General features: G+C 35.2%; 2 protein-coding genes across 2 annotated transcripts in view; both read right to left on the bottom strand.

Annotated features, from left to right (window-relative positions):
- The window catches only part of LOC134667338 (lysophospholipid acyltransferase 7-like), a 470,374-nt gene that overhangs the window by 164,829 nt on the left and 281,470 nt on the right, over positions 1–24,075 (bottom strand). The gene's annotated exons all lie outside the window — the stretch shown is intronic.
- The window catches only part of LOC134667341 (voltage-dependent calcium channel gamma-3 subunit), a 65,529-nt gene that overhangs the window by 13,549 nt on the left and 27,905 nt on the right, over positions 1–24,075 (bottom strand). The window lies entirely within an intron of this gene.

The following is a 24,075-nucleotide window of genomic DNA, read 5'->3' as shown; positions in this document are numbered from 1 at the left end:
ATCTAAAATAATAAAGCACAACGTTTCGATTGTAATTGTGTGTAAAATAAGCCATATCAAACAAAATAATAGGTAACCCTCCGCACCCTAGATGTAGACCGAACGATAAAAATCTACTAGGTGGTAGGAGACCAAGAAGAAAACTAGGGAGATCACGTTAGCATAAACATTGCAAAATATACGTTAAAGTTTAACAGTTAAGGTTGTCGTCTATTTGTTTCCAGCAGTGGAACTTCCAAATTGAATATGTAACAGGGAGATGCACTCAAGTCAATGACAACTGTCTGTTCTTGCAATGGCAGTTCGATTCTAGTTTGGATTGTTGCGCACATCGAGCGCGGTCCGTCGGGAATTAACTGGCACATGTAAAACATCGCTTAGTGGACAAACGGTTTTATCAAGCTTTGTAGGTTTGACAAGTAAATTTTTGTATGCGGCAACAAGAAAACATTAAAATGAGTGCATATTCGTCCAATATTAGGGGCCTGTCTCGCGGATAAAACCACTTTTCTACACCTTTTATTACGAGAAGATTGAGATTATAAGATTAGATGTAACTTGTAATACGAACGGTTTTTTGGCAGTTGGTTGAGTAGCTGGTACAATAAAGAGAGATATGTACATATTTTACTATACATGTATATGGACCAGGATACATACAATAAATTGCACTGTTAACGGTTGATATGGCCATCAACCTGCTTTAGTTATTGGGCGGTCAGCCGCCGAAGGCTAATGATGACGTAGCTAATTAGTATATACGCACCCTAATACGCTTGATTTTATCTCATAAAATATTCAATAATTATTATTTTGCATTCAGGCTGCGTTTCAATTCACTTCATTTGTTTTCCTCACTTGGCTTGCAGTGATTCTAATGGTTCTAAAACACATCCCTGGCTACGCAGCCTCGCACATCTCTGGGGCCCATTTCTCGAACGGTATTAGTCTAATATTAGTGTGTTGCCATGGTAACCCATACGACTTGACAGTTCGTGGACTAATAATTATTAGTCTGATACTGGGGCCCATTTCTGTAATGAGGAGGGATGAATGCCATATAGGCAAAAGAATGTTAGGGATGAATGTTGATGGACGGAGAACGTATGGTAGACCCAAAAAACGATGGATGGATTGTGTGAATGGGGATATGAGAAAGAAAGGAGTGAGTGCTGAGGACACGAAAGACAGAGGAGAATGGAAGAGAAAAACATGTTGTGCCGACCCCACATAACGTGGGATAAGGGCAGGGGAAAGAAGACTGGGGCCCATTTCTCGAACGGTATTAGTCTAATACCGTTTGAGCAATGGGCCCCTGTTCGAGAAATGGAGCCTTGGTCGAAGTGGAGCCTTATGAAGTGCAATACTATACGATTGTTTGATTGTTGTCAGTGACGAATTATTAATGCAACGCACACCGAGTGATAGGTAATTAATCGCGAGATAGCTCCCCGCGAGCACGTCACTGTTGACCGCCATTAACATATTGCAGTTGCGGCTACGTCATAGATAATCTCCCATTAGATCCCTCATCAGTGGTCAAGCGCTGGCGGGGTCAGATTTGCGAAAAATCATCGTCTATGAAATTTTGAATATGTATTGTGCTCACCGCGAAACGACAAGACAATAATTTGTTACTGGGTTTCATAACAATGCTAAAACTACCAACTAGGCAAGAGGGAGATCGAAACTGATCTGTATATTGATGTAAACTTAAGGGCGTTGCTAATTTTAAACATAAGTGGGTGGTACTCATTGCTCGTATAATCGCTGAGCAGAAATAATTGACGACCATGTACCTAGGTACTGAAAAACGTAGCGTGGGAAATTACCTAATGGTCTTGTCACGATCCCAAAAAAGCTTAATGATGGAGCTGTGTACTTAAAGGAATTTTAGGTCTAGCGCGAATGGCCGTGATACTATTTCGCAGGCGAGATAGACAATTACTCACCTTTTCCTAAATGAATTAATTAGAAATGGACGGGTCGTCGTGAATGTTTCGGCGTACTCATGTTAAGCCTACTAGAAAGGCCTTTGTCCAGCTATTGATTTTCTTGACTAACGTCATGAAATTCCTAATAAAGCACATTTGTGTTCGTACTACCATCAGTAAATATTTCAATAGACATAACAAACAACAAGTCAAGATTAGTGCACAATAATATATTTAAATACTCCATCTCGTGGGACCCAACCTACGAGTTGCGTCCACGTCAATCACGTCAGCACACGCTTTCACTGAATTATTAACCAGAGTTTTCCATTCACTGGACATGTTTTGTTAATGTTCTATCGAAATTCTAATTTGTAGACTTACATTTTGTTGCGAGTTAGTGTCAGCTATGTAATATATCAGTCCAGTAAAATTCAGCCAATTTTAGTCAATTTAATATTTTCACCTTTACCGGTTTCATCATGAAAGTTAATCAGTACCTTAATTGCTATTCTTAAAAAGTATTTATTTATTCATATATATGGTACAAAAACAAGTCAAAAAACAATAATTAAATACATACAATACGATATTATGTGTGTAATTATAATATGGAAACTAAAATGTATTATACAGCATTAATTTCCCTCCGAAAACGACTGGAATATTTTACAAACTGTCCGGAATAAAATATTATCTCCTGTCTGTAACATAATCAATTTGACCCACTTCCCTATGCAATTATACTTTATTATATATTGAATGGCACATAAAACTGCCAACACACTAATGCGGCTACCAGTAATTATACTAATCCTATTTGGCTGAATGTATTACCCATCTATAAATTCCACACGATATCCACTAAAACTCAATCGATTAATTAAATCAAAGGGACGGAAGGATCTGTAATTAAGGAATAATGGCATAGTTTGGCCAAATTGTCTGACCCTATTGGGACCAATAAACCCTTTAGGTATTTTTTGTGGGTCAAGGCAATCGCCAATTACGATCGGCGATCACAGTAGTGCCTACCTTTTACTTGGCGAATATCAATTTTAAATAAATTGCCTCAACATGTTTCTACATTATGTAGGCATAAACACAAAAAGGCATAAAGCATAATGTAGGCATAAAGGCGAATTTAAAAAGGTTATGGCTAGCAGACAAAACTTAATTTAAAGGATGTGCGCGGTATTGTAGGTTTTATATATATGTAATATGTATTATAGAAAATATATATATATGTATTTAGTTGTGTACATATGTATTTAATTGTGTATATATGTGTATATTTATAAGTAACTAAGAAACTTTTCGTTTTTATTATCATTATAATTTTCTTTTCTTGTTCTTTTATTTACACTGTTGGTACTGTACGGATGCCTACCGTCTCCAATTCTCCCTCAATTGCTCAAAGGTTAACTGGAAGAGATCCCTTAAAGGGATAAGTTCGCCTTTGTACTAATGACCAATGTTATTTTTCCTGTTTTGTTTTGATTTTTGTACAATAAAGTGTTTTACTACTACTACACACTGACTAGGTATGAAATTAGTCCCCATAGAAGTTTATGAAGTTTTCGAATAATTCTGGAAATAGGTTAAATAATTATCTATGGAAATATGGTTACCAGTTACCAGGTTACCATTAGGTAGGTACTGAAAATTACCCGAACACCTTACTTCTGTTTTTTTTTTAAACTTAACAATTTATGATATGGAATAACCAAAAACCAATTAATATTTATCAAAAAAAGAGTGTACAAGTTTCAAAAGGGTCGACAGCAAGTGACACCTCTGGAGTTGCACATTTCTTTAGGCTACAGCAACCGTTTACCAGTGCTGCACAGTATTTATGTAGTAGCAAACCTCAAACAAAAGAGTCAGTGTCAAAGTTTCCTTTATTTCAAAAGCAATTGATCAGAAAGTTCTCTCATGCTCTTTAAACGTAAATGATGTGCGGAAATTAGAGAGCTGATCTCATTCCAGCGCGGAACAGCGGTCCCGGCCTAATGACCGAACCGGCTTCGGATTTATGAGAACTGCTTGATCCGATCGCTCCTCAAATGTGCTATATATAAGTAATGTGATCTATAGGTACTGTTCTTTAGGGTTAGGTATGCAAGTAAATAAGCAGACAACGCAATATGTTCCGATATACCTACACCCATACCCGTACCTTGAAATTAGCTACCCGATTCTAACTTTAAGATACGTTAATTAATACATCTAGAAACGATATGGATTAGATGTGTGTCAGTGTCAAAAGTGACGTTTTTGTTTGAACATACACTGACATATCTAATCAATATCGTTTCTAGATATATTACCTGACGCACATAGGTCGGAAATCACGATTTAGGCCGCCAAAAATATTTTATTGGATTTTTGCGCTTTATATACGATTTCGAACTAAGAAAACATATTTTTAGATAATTACAATTATTATTTATAAATTTATGGCCCTTTTTTCCAAAAAAATGTTGATTTTGCTCTTCCTCGCTTGATTATTTTATATATTAATGATATATATTATAGTAAATAAATATGTATTTTTTTTCCATTGAATATATAAATAATAAAATACACATATATTTATAAATATTTATTATATTTAGGTATAAGAGTAACATACATATTACAGAAACTAATACAAATATACAAAGGTTGTTATCTAATATTATTACGACTGAAACAATTACTCAAAAAGATTAACATAAATAAATAAAACACACGCCACATTTAATCACCATCATATCTTAAAGAAAAATCCTCCTCATCGCTTGGGTAGCATTGATCATTCTCCGCTCTCACCTTATGTGGCTCAGCAGAAATCAATAGCTGCATAGTTTCTGGCAGAAATAATTTAACTCGAGGTTTCGTTATCTTTCTCGTACTGCTGATAGGCGGATCGGAGGTCAGAAGCAACATATGGTAAATGTCCAGATTGAAGTATTCTCTAGAAAACTTTCAGGCATAGTTTAAACGATATGACCGTTTGTTTCGGGCTTCTGTAGCTTCCTCCGAAAATCGTCCAAAGGGAACTATTATTACTATTCATTTCTGCCATGGATCAGTATTTTGTGCATTGTCGGTGTCATCGGATGCCACTCAAACAAATTTATATAAAGCTTTGACGTTTCCAGAGCGTATGAGCGGAGCGGCGGAGTTTCCTTCCAACCAAGATTCATTAGATATCAGAAAATTTTCCACAACGCGACATGATCTAATCCATCTCTTTCTAAATTCTGATTTAGAATGTGAAAATTTATGCTTCATGTTATTTTTTTCCTTATCTCCGTCACCTGAGTGCATAAGGAGATAATTTTCCAAAAAATCCAATTTTTCAGTTATTGGCTGAAAATTTTGTTCATTTAACTTATCAGACAGGTATTTCTGAGTCACAACATTTAAACCAGAGGCATTTGCTAAACCTAGAATAACAGAAAAGACATTTTAACGCTAATGATAAAAAAACTTAATAATTTGCTATTTCCGAAAAAAATTTTTAAATTCGATATTTTACAAAGTGCCCAAAAGAGCCCTCCAATTTTTTCATAAAATGTAAATTTATAGTTGATTTATAGAATGACATAAAAAATATCACTGGGACGGGCCCGGAAGTGTACTATTTTCACAATTGAATATGAAAAAATAATAAAATTTTCATCAAGAGGAGGGTCATGTTTGGTGGGTTATTTATATATTATAAAATCAATATTTCTAATTTGAAATAATTGAAAATAATAGAAACTTATCTGAATTTTCGATATCCATCACTTTCACTGACTAATAAACTCCACAAAAATAAATCTTGGCTTAGAAATGTTTGCTTCGGATAAGAGTGCTAAGAACCGCGTGCGCAACGTATGTGATGATGACTGAGTTTCGAGAACCTGGTAGATTACCTACGTAACTGATAAGGGTGGTGGTGGGGTGGGATTAATTCCGTGATAGTGTGGTGTATTTCGAAAAGTAATTAGTTTTGCGATAAGCCGACTTTTAGAAAGTTGACTTTTGGCGGCCTAAATCGTGATTTCCAACCTATGTGTGACGTATCTTAAAGTTCGAATCAAGCCGTAAGTAATTTTTTTTCTATAGCTGATTAAAGGAACGTCTTACATAAAGCTACACTGTCGTTATAACCCAGGGTGCGCAACCAAGATGCAAATCGTATACGTTCCGTAGCGAACGAGCGCCAATTTTTCAGTTGTACTAATGTAAATAAAGAAATAAATTCATTTATTTCGACCAACTTAGGATATGGACGAGTGATATTTTTTTTTTTACTATTATAGTTGTAGGTCCTCGCTTTCAATACGGGCGGCCTATAACTATTATTACTTCGTTTCATTAGTTTTTATGAATGTATTATTATGCAGTTTATTTAGGTATATAAAATATTATATATAATTATATATGTATATATATTGGGCACTTTATTTAAGTATATAACATATTATATATGTTTATGTATTATTAAATTTTTTAAGTGTGTTTATTATTTTACTTATAAATTTTTCGAACGATGTTTTTGTTACTTCTTTTTCTATTATTTTAGATATATCATACGGGTCTATTTGATGTAGTTCACAGAAAAACTCGTGGTCACAGCGGAAGTATGAATATGGACGAGTGATAGAGAGAGATGACTATGCTCCGCAACAAAGCGTAAACGATTGGCATGTTGGCTAAGCGCCCAGGTCTAGTAGAAGCACCAGGCAAGACAGGTGTAACTAATCCCTTTGATGATAAAATATTCTTTGTTAAATTTGCGCGTCCATAGAAGCTAATACCTACCACTACTCTGCACGTGTCCTCTGCTGGGTGGTGCTAAAAAGTGACTCTCTATATCTCTAGGCCTATGTACAATAACTTGAAGGTATATTCAGCCTAAACCTGAACGACTTTGTAATGCTAAGAACCATTACTTGTACATACATCGTCGCTTTATAATGTTAATTTTACCAATTTGTCAAAAATATACAGTATTGGAGCATTTCAAACTTTGGATTGGAGATTGGATTGGAAAGAGATAATATTAATAAATTATAATAGGTAACTTAAGAGATATTACCTATTACAGTACCATTACCATAGTAATAAGAGTAGGTAACTTAATAAGAGATAATTCTTCAGTTCAAATATTTGCCCCTGTAACATTCCATTTAAGAGTGTCTTCCAAGTTTCGATATTATATTTACGGATCAAAGCTAAACGAAACCATATAAAACGGGAAAGTTTACGCAAAATGTTCTCCGGTCTCGGCTTACGATTCGAACATCACGCAGTTTAAAAACAAAGGAAAAACAACGACAAAATAAAAGTTAAAAAATAAAAAAAACCTGATCGAAATGGAACGCTTTAGTGCGATAGCGTTTACTCTTTACATTGTTTACTTTGTAGTCCGCGATGTTAGTTACTATAGAAGTTATATAAGTAATATTGTCAGCATGTAGGACAGAATAAGTATTTTCGTTCATTAACATCGTAAGTAACAATGCCTTTACGTACCGTATAATTAACAAAAACTAGACTCGATTTAAATATCCAAATACTTATAATTGAGTTGCAAGTACACAGATACTATAAATAGTCTTTATTAAGGAAATTTGAAAATCGATCAAGTTAATCGCTACAGAACTGATAGGTACATCACTGGCAAGTCATCGTATTTATCTGAACTCCAGTCGGTTGCATTGCATGTATGGGGGTAGTGTTCAAAATTTTGAGCAAACTGCTGGTTGGTGTTTTTTTTATCTCATATAGCTTAAGTTATAACGCGAACGCCTTAAGCAAGTCTATTAAATACTCATATATCATATTATAATTGAAGAAGTACATACATAACTCTGTCTGTCTGTTAATTTTTCAAGATGAAACCGCTGAACTGATTTAAATGATGATGAAATGATTTGAAATGGAGATAGTTTGCGGCCCGTATTTTTATCGATCATCATTATCACTCCACGCCGACGAAATTGCGAACAGAATCTAGGTATCTAAATATAAATGATAAAACTCCTTTATCAATAGCTCCTTTATAAATTGCGTAGCTTATTGTGCTATACGGGGGTATTTGGTGTAGTGAATTTATCGAGACATTAGGATGAATCCCTGGCCTTTTGTCGCGGGTTCCCCAAACAGGATTCCCCAACGCAGGTGGACATTGATATTCCGTCGCCGTGTCCCCGGGTTAGCGGCGAATTTTCGCAGCAACGTAAGCTTCATTTCTTCCAAACTTACCATTCCCGCGACCCGGCCCCGCAATGTAATAATGTGAAGGACGTTCATAGTAAAATTCAATTATTTTCTCTCTCTGTCCAAGCTTTTGTCAAAATTACGGATCGTTCGTACTTTTTATTATAATAAAGCTTTTTGCTCAGCTTTGCGGCTAATTTGATTAGATTTGTTAAATTTATTCGTAAACGATTTTGTTTTTATTTCCTTGTTCAATGTGGACAATGTAGGTTGGAAGCTTTATTTGATATTTTTAGGGTTCCGTACCCAAAGGGTAAAACGGGACCCTATTACTAAGACTTGGCTGTCCGTCCGTCCGTCCGTCCGTCCGTCCGTCCGTCTGTTACCAGGCTGTATCTCACGAACCGTGATAGCTAGACAGTTGAAATTTTCACAGATGATGTATTTCTGTTGCCGCTATAACAACAAATACTAAAAACAGAATAAAATAAAGATTTAAATGGGGCTCCCATACAACAAACGTGATTTTTGACCAAAGTTAAGCAACGTCGGAAGGGGTCAGTACTTGGATGGGTGACCCGTTTTTTTTGCTTTTTTTTGTTTTTTTTTGTTTTTTTTTTACTTTATGGTACGAAACCCTTCGTGCGCGAGTCAGACTCGCACTTGCCCGGTTTTTATTTTGAGACTAAGTCAACATTAATTATTAGGTACTTACTGTTATTCGAGGTTTTCTTTTTTGACAAATATACAAGTTAACTTATGATTTAAAAAATGGTTCTTTATAATCTTTACGCAAACATGGAGCTTGAATTTGATGTTAAAATTAAGTACCTACCTAAGTCAATAGCCGCTTGGTTTCCTGCAATCAATTAGCAAAAATCTGTGTTGAAATCAGCTTAACGATGCTAGTTCACATGTCTGTTGCTAAACGGGAGAGCTACAGTTATTATTTAGATAATATTATTTAAATTAAAAGCCATCCAAAGTTATATGTTTTATTTCAAAATTCAAGTAAATAACAAAATAACATTACATCGAATGGTAAAATTTCTATTTAATACCGTCTCCAATAACAGTAACCGAACAACATTTTATTGAAAATTCCAACGTTGGAGAGGCTATTATATCCATTGTCCAGACAGATATTACTTGTCAGAGTCAAAAGGTCAGGATGGAATTTACTTTAGATAGTTGTGGTTGTGAAGTTATTCAAATTGGTACCTACAAAATGCGGTATTTAAAACATTTACCTGAGTGTTTATACTTCGTGACTTTAGTAATCAAGATAAAGCTGAGTGACACCTCATGGTGTAAAGTACTTCCAGACTTTTAGGTAGGTATATTATGTATACTTACCTATACTATATATGTACATATATAATAAATAAAGCGGAGATACGTAGTAAAGACTATACAATCGGTAGCCGGATAAAATTTTACCGGTGAAAATAACAAAGAGTAGAATATTATCTATAAATACAAAATAACCTAATTCATATTTTGTAGATAAAAATCCATGAAATTTGCAGTAGTATTAGTAAAAAAAAACGCTAACCTGCAACCTTGTCTATTGACGTCTTGAGTAATAACCACAGTTAAAATGTTACAATGATTGAGTTGTCAGTGATTTTTCATTGTAAGTAGGTAGTTGTCAATTTTGTTGAAGTAATTACAAAACGTGTTACAAGATATCCGTCGCAAATTCGTGTCATGAAAATGGTAGCCTGGCTGCGAAAGTGCTCGGGTGGAAGCGGAACAAACTTTTTAATAGTAATGGTGACGATAAACGGTGTCATTAAACAGGATTACGCGACATTGCGCGTTGTGCTAGACGAGTCGAACTCTCATCGGGACGCAGCTTATAAAACTCGTTTAGGAGATGTGTTCCGCATAGTACCATTAATTTTTAATAAGAGATTTTCATTATGTTTTATATTTCTACAATCACGCTTCGGTACAGAATATGGTGCGATGTGTACGTAACGTAACAATCACAGAGACGATGCAACCGACGAGATAAACCAGAAACAATCTACTTAAAATATGTCTTTGGCAAATTTTTAATTTTTGTACAAGTTTTTATCGTCGACTGTACTTACTAATACTCATCGAGACAATTATAAAAACCCCAAAAACAACAAGGTTGCGTTGTCACAGAATTGCCATGGCCACCTCGTGTCTCCATCATCAGATCAGCTCGATGGTATCATAATATTGCATTGTCACCCGTCTTACATATGTATGCAAATTTTCAGCTTCATTGGAAGTTGGGAAGTGGGTTAAATTTAACTTGCAAGATATGACCCTTAGATACAAACATATGTACATACGAGTAGATAGACTAGTGACATTACAAGATTTGTAAGTTAATAAAAACTTGTATTTACCCACACGTTCTAAACCTAAAGTTTCTGAGGATAAAAGCCTGTCAAGTTTGAATGAGCCTAGAAATCACAAAAACCTTTTTGTTAATCAATGTTAAGAAAGAAAAATAGCCGAAAAATAAATGATATTGATGATTTGAGAGACTCAAATACGAAGTCGATCGATTAAACATTATAGGTACCTACATTATATTTACTGTAGTTTTCGGATACGTCATTAGAGCATCTGAATGACTTCAAACAAAAGCTACCGGATACATGCAATTGGGCGGATTTGCCGGTAATCCGACACGCGTAGCTACACTTGACGTGTAAAAGGAATTCGTAAAATAGGACTGGGTGCTATTTACGACCCTGTGAGGTAAGCTCTTTAATTTAATTAGACGCTTACGCTCTGGTGAAAATGGCATCAAACAAAGCGTAAAACTATTCCGTGCTAATATGTAAGAAATACATAAGTATGTATACTTAATTATGTTAATCTTTGAACAGCCTTAAGTACCCCTGAATACCTTCATGTTTTATTTCTTTTTGGCAGCCATGTTATTTATTACAAGTAAGCCATTTATCTACTTCATATAAATATAGTTTGAACTATTTTTAGTAAATCACGCCGATTAAGAACGAGTTGTTCTACAAAATGTTATTAAAATATTATTATAATATTTATAAAAATATTTCGTTACGTACCTATAGGTACTGTTTAACAAACATTAGTGAACATTTTACTTGTTTTAATTTTGCATAATACACTAAACCCGCCACATTGTTCGCATAAAGTATTTTACGGCACGTTTACACAATTTCTCTTAACAAAAAAAGGTGGAGGGAACATATAATTGTTCACGGTGAAACCACTGGGGATATTTCCACTGAGGACCGAATACTCACTGTAGTAGACCGGTTTAAATGTGATCCCAGATTGTGTATACGTGTAACGGATATCGAGGTCAGATATTCATTATACAAGTTCGCTTATGGTTGGTAAGCATTGGAAATATTTGGCATGAACGCCGCCGCAGCTGCCGTTTCCGTACGCATGCACTGAGGCTTACAATAGCCACGTGTGTTGTATGCAAAACTGGAGCACGATTCCATATAATTTTCAGACAGTCCGTGAATGAGCAAGTTTTTAACATTGCGTATTTATTATTTAATCTACGATATAGGTGTCGTAATCGACCATACCTACCGGGTGTGGTCTGTATTAGGAGCATTAAACTAAACTGTAGCATGTACTCCCCAAACTGTCTATTTGTTCAGCGACTTTTAGAAATGACGTGTTTTGATTTTACACATTAGAATATATTTTAAGACTTTCGTTTTATTTAAAGCGTTTTCACTCTTGGCAGCAATCTTAATTACACTGTTGATAGCGTACGTTGAAAATAATAAAAATGGTATGAGTAAAGAGAAAAACTAAATAAAAACATTTCTTAAATTTTGTGATCAAACGTTTTATCGTTTGAGGACTACAATATATGCTTTAATTATTTGCTCATGTTAAAGGCGACTCCCAATTAATATGTATGTCCATTTCAACTTTAAATAATGTACATAATTATTTACAATATAATATTAAAGCAATTTGTTATTGACTTTGTCGTATTTCACATAAGCGGCCATATACTGTCATAGCCATTATCACGAGTTTCTACCACATCTAGTAGTTAGAATTTGCCTACTATTAAACCCGTTTTACGTATGCAACATAAGTACCTTTGCACCCGATTATATTTTATTGTGATTCATATACACGGATATATTCTTCGGAACTCAGTGCATAACGTGTCACATTTTTAACATTTTCATAGTGTAAGCCGTAGTACCTACATACCTATCTCGTTGTATATTATACTATGTAGCTAAAATCGTGATGACGGATAACTAGAATCGGTACGCCACACGGCTTAGTGGCAAGCTATCAGCTCTCTCCAACGGTGACATACCTAGCGGTCACAATACTCGGCATTGAGAGACCGACTAATTGGGTTGAAGTGAAAATCGGCAGTAGGTACTAGCTAGACGGACGCATGCAGCTATTGTGCAAAAGCTAAGCCGTTATTCAAATGCTTGAGCTTTGAAAATACACTCTCCAACTCCATGTACTATTCAACGCTGGGTTTTATATTTTATAAAGAACAAAGACATTTGATAAAACAGATCTCTGCTCTTCTACCTACAAACCCACATAAACACGTCAAACCTTCAGCATGATGGATGTTATTTACATTGAGCCGGGAGTTAAAAGCCGGTGAAAGATTTTTAAGGTGCTTTTACGTTAGTACCCTGTGATTAGGGTGTATAAATCCATGCTCTAAAGTGGAACGTAGCGACGTGGAGCAAGCCCGCAGATGTCGCGCGTCGGCAGGCGCTTGCAATTTATTTAATGTGGCCCCGCCTACGTTTTATGACATTTTTTTTCACCCTGCTGCGATGATACCTCCTCATCTTATTGAGCCGTTTGCTTCACTTCCCTAGGGAGAAGTTTTATTAAGTGACGGTGCTTTACAGCTTCCCTAGAACGTTTATTTGATGCGAGGAATTTGGACGGTGCCTAATATTTTTGTGGAGGCTTGCAAATTAAGTTATGGTTATGTATATTGAATTTCACCCCATAAAAAAATAATTAATATTTTTTGTATGTATTTTTAACTAATCATTAAATTATTAATACCTAATAATGAATGTTAGCACCATATATCGGTTTTCTGACTATGCGACAAAGCTATTATTGTAAAACAGATTAGTAGTTAACCACGTTATCCTATAATCTACTAATACATGGGCGAGCGAGCTCGTTGAATAAACTACGAGTTTTTGCTGTGTTCGCAGAAAAAAGGTCGAATGAATTTTTCTACGTAAAACCTATGCGGCTAGATCTAGTTTTTCTCCTAAAACAGAACAGCTATAATGTTGTGAATTTAAAATCGATTACAGAGTTTTATAAATATATGTTCTTACAGATATTACAGTTTTTTAATATACGTAAAAAGCTGTTACCAAAAATGGTGTCTCCTGAATGTCCCGATGTTACACCATCAATCTTCTGCAATAGATGATGAATACACCTACAAAATAGTACTTACGTTTTCTTAATCTTTTCCAATACATTGTGCAAAGCCTAGGCCTAAGCACTTAAATAGATGAAACTACTTTTTAAAAATCTTCAAGGATATTGGAGAGGTTACGCACCTAATGGACCATTGCATCCCCATCGCAATACAAGGGGAAATGCTGCCAGTATTAAATAACTATTAGTTGCTTTTGTATTGATAATTCAGTACCAATTTACTGCTTTTATCTTATTCTGGTTTTATAAAATTCAGTTACAGAGAATAAATAAAGAGCATTATTATAATATAACCAGCTGGTCACGTCTTGATTTATTGAAGTTATTTTGCGCCGGGTCACGGCTCGTGGGCGCCCGCTTATGAGATCGGTTATTTGCCCAGGGCCATATATCTACAACCGCCACCGCGGCGGGCCAAAACCGCGTATCCAACTTTCATTACACTTTGAAGTGGGCTGTATGCCGCCTAAGCATCATAGTATTTCATTTTATGGAGGAAAAGCGAATGACCAGAGATGGGATGCTCCCACTTAGTATAGCGTTAAGACGGTGAGAACATTATGCAAACTTCTAATATACCTACTGCTCAGAGCATGTATATTCAATTGGATTAATTTTGTCTGATAATTTATATTATTTATATAACTGTAGGTACATGTACAATGTGTAATGAACATCAGGTAAGTACATTATTAATAAGAATAGTAAAAAAAAAACAATTTTAATTTTATAAAACACAAAAAACAATCGCCTTTTAGTTTACTTACGTTGATTATCACAGTTTTGAACCGAATTATCGGGTAACAGTTTATATATGTAGGTCACTGTTGCTTTAAAACTACCCCCCCCTTAATTTCTTTCGGTTTACAAAGCTCACATAATTTACTTGGATTTGTTCAAGTACAGCGGCCCTATTTATAACCCCGATAATACCAAACCATAGATTTGGGTTTCACCGTAATTTATAATAAACTTTGTCAGTGATTTTAATCCGAAACAATGTTATTGCACGTGCCCTAAATTAATTAGTTTAATCTTATTGGTTAATTTATTTCGAGATAGGATACGCCAGATAAATAATACAAATATCAGGAGCAACCGTCTTAATTCTAATTATATTATTTTGTTTCCTATGGTGAAAATAAATAATCTGCATCAACCAGATATACCGTTGTAATATTTTGGTATATTGCAAATTCAGTCTTGTACGTGTACAGTCAGCTGCAGAGATAACTAGGGGAATTATCTCTGCAACTGACTGTACGTTATCGTGGCCATTTTTTAATTAGTTATTTAGTATTAGTTTTTAGAAAACTGTTAGGTATTGCCATTTTATTTATCCTGTTTTATTTTATTTATTTAACATTTTAAATCAGGCAACAAGGCCCATATTACAAATACCTTACAGACTAACATATACTTGGTCAGGCAAATCTTGTCAGTAGAAAAAGGCGTCAAATATAAAAAATGTAGGCGAAGGGTTATCGACCCATAGAAAATTTGAAATTCGCGCCCTTTTCTACTAACAACATTTGCTTGACCAAGTATAAATGCATTTTTATTAACTTAAAATAAAATTATACACTATTTAGGCGACAAAACGGCGTGACTCCGTAGAGGTTAGCATACCTACCTATGTCAGTTTTGACACCGTCAGAGACTCATGGTACGGGCTCTACTACTAGCCAGTATACCGGGTGTGGCCTGTAACACGAGCAAATAATTAAAACATAGGATTGTCCTCCTCAGACGGTGACACTTTCGTTCAAATACTTTAAAAAATTATGAACTATTTAGACTCCCTATTTTTCATACAAAATAAATATTATCTTCAATGGACGCCATCGCCACGCCATATCATTGTGACTGACGTTGCTTGTCATGCCTTAAACATAACAAAATTAGCAATACATTGCATCTTAGAATAAACTTTAAAGTGTATTAAAAATCAAACCACAAGTTATTTTTAAAAGTCGCTGAACAAATGTTGGTCAGTATGAGGAGTACAGCCTACAGTTTCATTTTTTGCTCATATTACAGGCCACACCCGGTATAACGTACACGCAATCTGTATTGTACTTGTAGCTCTATGACAACAAAATTTTAATAACATCAAATTAAAATGCCAACCGAAAGAACATGATTTAGAAATTTTGCTGTGTTTACCGTTACCTGGCCGTTCAAAGTGGAGCTCGTCTGCAAAGGCTAAATTTAAACTTCTCCCGAGCCCTGAGTAACCGGGAAAGTTTTCTCGCGTCTTCCAGGTTATTGTAGTGAATTCAGTCGAGATGAAAAATTACAGTTTTCTACTTTGATTTTAAGAATCTTTTTTGGTCAACGGCTTTCTGGTTTCGATTTTACAAACATAGTATATACCTACCTAATTTTCTGATGACACTCAATCCAAATAAAATGTAATACGATTGGGACTTTTATAGAACTCTTGAAAAGTTAAACTTGTGTTTGACTTACAAATGACTAGAGTTAGACCGTAAAAAGTCTGCAGCGATTTTGATAGCCCACGCAGTGCAAGTGTCATTTTAAACGTCAAACTTCTATGAAATTATGACGTATAAATAGCACTTACACTGCGTGGGCTATCAAATCCGCTGCAGACTTTTATTGGTGCGACTATACCTGGTCACACTTACTTATCATTACATTCAACATGCGTATACTATGCTTACGAAATGTCAGTTCAATTGAAAGTCATGACCTAGTTAAAAAACCGGGCAAGTGTGAGTCGGACTCGCGCACGAAGGGTTCCGTACCATAATGCAAAAAAAAACGGAAAAATTTGCAAAAAATAAAACGGTCACCCATCCAAGTACTGACCACGCCCGACGTTGCTTAACTTTGGTCATAAATCACGTTTGTTGTATGGGAGCACCATTTAAATCTTTATTTTATTCTGTTTTTAGTATTTGTTGTTATAGCGGCAACAGAAATACATCATCTGTGAAAACTTCAACTGTGATAGCTAGTCACGGTTCGTGAGATACAGCCTGGTGACAGACAGACGGACGGACGGACGGACAGCGAAGTCTTAGTAATAGGGTCCCGTTTTACCCTTTGGGTACGGAACCCTAAAAACAGCTTGTAAAAACATTGTATTATTATCATCCTAAAAGCCAACAAAATGAGATATTATAAATGGCAATAATCTTAAATATATGTACGGCAACCCGAGGTAACATTATAACAAGTGGAATTATAATAATGTGTCGCATCGATCATCATGGTTGACACATTGGGTACCTGGTTGCCAACGATGGGTGTAATCTGCCATAATGCTCGATCATGCTCAACCTATTATCAGAAAATCTTACACCGCCAGAACTTAAGGTATGTGGTATAGCTACAGCTTCAATTAACGAAGCGATTGAAATGCCTTTCGGAAACTAAGTTAATAAATAATAATTACCACTTTTTTAATAATCAAAAAATATTACGGGACAATATAATATATATGTTACACTAATCACATAGTCACACTACACACAGACCACACAGTAAGGCTGAATAATCGGGACTATTTCGTAAAACCCTTTAGTAGGTACTCATGATATCAATCTTCGTCAAACGTACTTGTACTAATAAGGTTCTTGATATCATGTTGTCATGTTCTTGATATCATGTCATTAAAAAAAATATCGCGCCAATTGGTCATTCACCGTCGCTATTACCCGCCTCATGAGGTGGTATCGCGGCGAAGCGGTACGAAGAGATCGCGGCGAAGCGCTACTAAGAGATCGCGGCAAACGGCTCGATTCGGGAAATGAATTAGAGATGCACTAGATATGATATAGTAAAGATATGTGACGTTCCACGGCAAAAGGTACCTTATGGCGGCTGGCGCCGCGATTCGGAAAATGAATTAGAGATTCACTAGATATGAAATAGTAAATTTATGTGACGTTCCACGATAAAAGGTACCTTATGGCGGCTGGTGCTTACGTCGCATAGCGCCGCAATAATATTGGAGCGACATTAATAATAGCGTAAGCGCAAACCGCCATAAGGTACCTTTACCCGTGGGACGTCACATATCTTTACTATATCGTATCTAGTTAATCTCTAATTCATATGCCGAATCGCGGCAAAGCGCTACGGAGATATTAACTAGCGCTACGAAGTAATGAGCGTCGTCAGTACGAGCGAGGTGCACGGGGGAGTGTCAAAATTAAATCAAATTAACAAGCTACCTACATACATGTTCAAGAAAAAAATATTGGCTAAACATAAAGTACAGGAGGATAGTTTGTAAGCTGGAACGAATATGAAACATCAAATATGTTTAATACAATAAAATATGTATGTTTCAAATATGTTTGTTTATGGCTGATTGAGAAGGTGTACAATCTTAAATAATTTTTTGACGATACATGTGGCAACGAAAGGTAAATAATTTAGTTTATAAGTAGTTTTGAGAATTGTATTGTATGTTCGCAAAGGGCAGCTGTTGATACCATTTATTTGTAAAGATCACCTATATGTATACCTACACAGTGGACAATAAAAACTTTCTTATCCTTATTCTTAATAAAATAATGCTTGTGGTCGTTGTTGCCAAAATGTTTCTCTGATTCCAATATAAGTTAACTCGGAGTAAGATAAGTAGGTAATCAACAAACCATGTTGATTCATTACTAAATTTAATCATAATTTATAATATTTAAATTAAAGTTTCCAGGTAATTAAAGAACTTAGCTATTAATGACTATATTACTTAATTATAATTTGTTTGCTGCAATTTTGATGCAGTTTCTAACGTACAACGTACGTTGAAGGTACTTGTTTTCCTCCATGCAATTTCGCATACCTATACAGTCGCCATCAGATATATCGGGGTGGCCGAGGTACTCAAAAATATCTGAACGTGCACTTGATCGCCTTGAAAATAGAGGCGTGTCCAGATATTTGTGATCACCTCGTTCGCTCCGACACTGATGGTGACTGTAAATTCCGTCAAAAAAATACTTTCGCCTTGCAGATAGTGATAAAAAAATGTTTTTGAAATCGCAAGTGGTAAACTCGGCATCAGCAAATCGAGACGTTGATGGATCGTTCCCGGAGCGCAGCTTAAGTATACGCGTGTTGTTATACTTCAAGTTTTATTGAACACGGTATCCGATCCAGATTCTTATTTGCCACGCCGCAGCAAACGTCAACAACTTTATTGGTAGAAAGATTTTTGCTAGAAGATGTTTATATTTGCCAAAATTAAATCGGTGATTGTATTGTTGAGCTACGCTGTCGCTATATCACAGGCTATCTGCCCAATTCGAACTTTAAGATACGTCAAATATTACATCTAGATACGATATGGTTTAGATATGACATTGTCAAAAGTGACGTTTTTGTTTGAAGAAACGTCACATTTGGCACTGACCTATACCCAGTACCTGGTTGTAGTTAGTTTAAAGTATCTACTCATGCTTCTACAGCGATTACTTAACATCTTAACGATAATGTTAGCAAATTCCTGAACTTAATAAACTAATAATATTAGATACAACAACTATAGGTATTTAAACTTCTTAGAAAATGTATTATGCTTATTTTTTATAACAAACAATATTTTTAAATCATGTAGATAGTTTTTTTAGCATTTAATGGATGTTTGCGGTTTCGTTTCCTCAATATTCTTTAAATGTATCTTTAAAGTAAATATTATAAATATTATAAATACATGCAGGTTATTATTTGTGCAAGGTAGCTAACTAATTCAAAGATTGCGGGATTACGTCAGCGGCCACGTAGACGCCAGAAGTTAATGTCCTCGGCATAACAACGCAATTGGATACAAATGATAGCTATTCTCTCATGGATCCCGGCAAAAATAATGGATGGCGAGGCATCCGAGCGGAGAGCAATCAATCAAGGAGCGTATTCCATCCTTGTCTAGTTTGCTCGCTACCTACGTGCGAATTAGATTCTCAGATTGATCATACCTCGTGTGTGCATTCATATACACGACTTCACAGGCCGTATTATGATTAAACATCGAGTTCATTACAGGCTGATATCTATCATTCCACTGCGCTGTGCTAATAAGAGGCTTTCATGTTCCTATTGTTCCCTATCTAAATAGATTAAAGATAAGTTATATAAATATATAACTTATTTATAATAACTGCCGTATTCGAACTTCAAGATATTCACAAGACGCGACACGTTCTAGATCCATTCTAGATACGTTATAGTTTAGATATCAACTAGTTCTCTTTTGCAGCGCATTTCGGGCAACTAATGTCACTTTTACGTTAGATAGAGTAAGATATCTATTAGATGTGAATTAGATCTCTAAAGTCATATCTTGTGGAAATCGTTCAAGAGTATCTCCAGAATCGCGCAAATGTCAAATTTGACAGGTTATATCTTAAACATATCGTTATCGTATCTTGGTGATGTCTAAAAGATGTCTAATAGATGTCTATTTCATAATCCGAATCGGGCCCTAAATCACTAGTAGCTAGCTAAGTCAGAAATAGAACCTTCTAAGGGGTTAGCGAAAGTTATACGAGCATCGACACCTAATCCCTGTATACAAAAAGCGCTCCCTCCATGACCTTCATTACAATTAAACGGAGCCCACCTCCAAAACTCGTAGTAATCGCCCGAAAGATGAACTTCCTGATAACTTTGCCGGCAGATAAACTTTGCCTCTTTATATTAAATTATTCCGAAACTTCCTGGGTACGAACGAGAAAGATTTCCGAAAGTGCTAATTGATTGATATTTTATTTTGAAAAGTTAATTCCGGCGTCCGTTCTCCCGCTGGTTCAATTTGTAACCGAGTCTTTGTTGTTTTTAGTCAAAGCGATGTAAAAGACGCGTAAGTATAGCTGTCCACTTTAACGGGTAAGTCACAGTCGAATGGGCTCACGAGCGAGCGATCAAAGAAGCAGCACATGCGAGAAAATTAACTAGGAACATTCACAATTTACTGCCTAAGCTTCTCGTAAAATGTAAAGCTATTTCATAATTTTAGTCAACAGTTCCTATATGATATCACAATACAATGAACACACAAACCTATGAAAGTTACGTGAAAAAAGTACCTACTTACATATATGTATTATTTATGAGGGAATATTTGCCTACCTTCTAAACAAGGGAAAAAGGTGAAGGAGGGGAAGGGATTCTTCTGATTAAAGATAAATTAAAAAGTACCTATTTACTTACTTATTTATAATTAAATATTATTACAAATGACAGCTTTGGGAGAAATAATTTTATTTATAAAGGAATATTTGCCTACCTAAGCTAGGGACTAAGCTTTTTGGGATTTTTTTTGCGTTTCGAAGCGATTATTTCCGGAAAAAGTCACTTGGTCTAAAAGTGGTATGCAAAGATTCCGTATTATTTTACCTAACCTTCTCACAAAATTTCACGCAAATCGGCTGAGAAGTGCCTTAGTCCTGTAGCGCTGGCTATATTTTGAGCCCTAACTTAAAGTAATATTAAAGTCAAATTTTTTTTCGCTTACGAATGCTGTTTTAAGATGTTAATCTTCCATTTTGTTTTGTGTCACAGATATTATTTGCTTTTTAAGTTATTTAATAATTTGTGGTAATTATTTTTATTTTGAATTATTTTGGAGAAAAGAATATTCGAGAGAAAACATGTAACTGTGTCGCATTTAGGATAGTTTTTTTAATGTGAAAACATAGTTTGTGTCAATTACGTCCATTGCAATCGGATACTATGTCATACTATTCAAAATTACTCAAAAAATAATTAAAGTTTAAAATAATTGCTGACGTCGCATTTAATCGTGTCAATATGTACATTACATGTTTTTGTGTCTTATTGAGGCACAGCTTCACAAGATATTTGATAATTTTGTTCTAACAAGCTATTACCATAACAAAAGAATATTAAGGTTACTAGAGTTCACACCTTATTAATATAAAAGGCGGGATAAATAAGAAATATGAATTTGTGTCAGTTTCATCCATTGCATAAACAAATAATACAAAAATAATGTTCGCGTTCATACGACGCTAGCGGGTGGCTCTTAACGGGCAACGCGGGCCATGCACGGGGAGCGGGCGCGGCGGGCGCGGCGCGACCTTGGCGTGGCGGCGGGTAAGGACCTCTCTCTAAAAACCACACGTTGCGTACGCAACGCATGTTTACTTCGCCTGCGCGCCAAAGAGAACTTATAAATATTGTACAATGTCACCATTTAGCAAAAGAACTGTAAGTAAGTACATCTCATTGCGAGAATTAAGGTCTGTTTTTATCTATACACATTACGGTTACGCATCATATACTTGTGACAATGACAGGGAAAAGGTACCACTTGAGTAAAATTTGCTTATTAATACCGTGACTTGAGGTAACTTTCATTCTTTGATAAAAATATTACTTCTTGAACTTAATTTTATATTAATGTTATCAATATTTTGATTTCTATATCTAATATCTAATCAAGTCTAACTTCAATATATCTTAATTATAATTATGGACTAATAAATTTGAATATAATCTTTTTTTTAAATTATAAATAGCACAAAACAGTCTTTCCATAATGAACGTAAATTATGCACATTATTTTTTTTATGTATTTTTTGTTCTTAGCATTTTTTTATAATAGATATTATTAATTATGTACACGTATTGAGGTTATTTAATGCCTGTTTATTCTGATGTTTTGAATACATTTACCTTAAATAATAATTACCAACACTTTTGATAGTTCAAGCTTCTTGGATAATAATTACCTTTGGGTTCAATTGGCGTAAAGGACATTTTGGCGAAAATGAGTTATGTCCACTACCGTAGCCTCAAAGGGCTTAACTGACAAAACGCCAGGATATCTTTCCAGGAGAGCCAAAAATCAGTTTTGTTTTGAGAAAAAAATCAGACCTTTTTTGTTTGTTTGAATTAACTGATGCCTGTATGTGGCTTTTTGAGGTCTTTTAAACTGATTTCTTGAATACAATGCTTATTTACAAAAATAGCATGTCCGTTACGCCAAAAAACACGACTATTTTTAAAAAGGCGTCCCTTACGCCTCTTTTTTAATGTTTATCTTATCAGAAAAAGAGCGTAATGTACTAAAAATTAAACTATTTTAGTACCATTTGGCGTAAATCCAACAATTTCGTTGCAATATTCGCAACTTGCATTTAGGGAACACTATACTTCTAAGTACTATAATTTTCCTTTTTTTTTTGAAATATTATAGAGATGTATGTATTCACTGTCAAGTTTTCCCCATTTTTGTTATTTTGGAAACTTAAACGTGGAAAAGGTCGTTTTTAAGAAAACAATGTTTTTTCACACACTACAAAAACAATGTTTTTTTTATTTGTTTATATTACTTCAAGTATATTAATTAAATTAAATTTGGTAGGTGAGAAGAGATCTCTGCTAAAAACAATTGAAAACCGAAGGGGAAACATGTTGGGGCACCTGATACGTCACGATACTTACATAAAGTCTATAATTGAAGGCAGAATAGAGGAACAGAGAGGCAGAGGAAGACCGAGACGTGCATATATTGACCAGGCCAAAGAGAAAATTAATGTAGTGACGTATCAGGAGCTCAAAACAGTGGCAAAGAAAAGAACGGAATGGCGAATACTCCACCGACAAGAGCTAGGCTCTTAAGAACAATGATGATGATGATTACTTCAACAGAATCACTGCTATCCTACCATTTATACAGGGTGTCCAGTAATTAATGGACAACCTTCTAACCATCGACAGGGCACCTTAGGCTGGTCCAGAAAATGCACTTATAGGTTTAGTAAAAGTTTCGTGGTTTTCGAGATAATCGCACTTTTCTAATTTTGGTTCCTTGTTTCACTGTAATGATCGCTTAGGACATAAATGAAAAGATTTTTACCTTCTGTTTTTTGAAAAATATTCTCTAATAGGCCTGCTAACCGAACCGATAGGCAATACAGTTTTTCCATAGCCAAGGTGTATTTTTAGAAGACCTTAATCCAAAAAATACATTGTACTCTAACATTTTTAAGAAGTCTGATCGCTTGTGGTGAAAAAAAAACGTATGGAGAACAGAGTGGCCAACTTTCTTAAAAATAGTTTATCTAATACTGATTCGAAAATGGTATCACACATGCTATTTACATTTCTACAAACAAAGATATGGCCTAGATGGTGATTAAAGTGAAGTATGGTGCTAACTAGTAAAAAGACATAAAAGTGCGATTATCTCGAAAACCACGAAACTTTTACTAGACCTATAAGTGCATTTTCTGGACCAGCCTGAGGTGCCCCGTCGATGGTTAGAAGGTTGTCCATTCATTACTGGACACCCTGTATATATTGATATACAACAATTTGTAACAAATTAATTTTACTATAGAAAGTATTATGCATTATTTCTGTTTCCTCTCGCGCATGAGAGGAGGCCTGTGCTCAGCAGTGGGACGTATATAGGCTGAAATGATGAATGATGATGATGATGATTATTTCTGTTTGTAATGTTAATTGGATTATAAAT

The sequence above is a fragment of the Cydia fagiglandana genome, chromosome 9 (assembly GCF_963556715.1).
Source record: "Cydia fagiglandana chromosome 9, ilCydFagi1.1, whole genome shotgun sequence".
NCBI lineage: Eukaryota > Metazoa > Arthropoda > Insecta > Lepidoptera > Tortricidae > Cydia > Cydia fagiglandana.
Note: the sequence above shows the minus strand (reverse complement) of the source record. Positions and strands in the feature narration are given on the sequence as shown.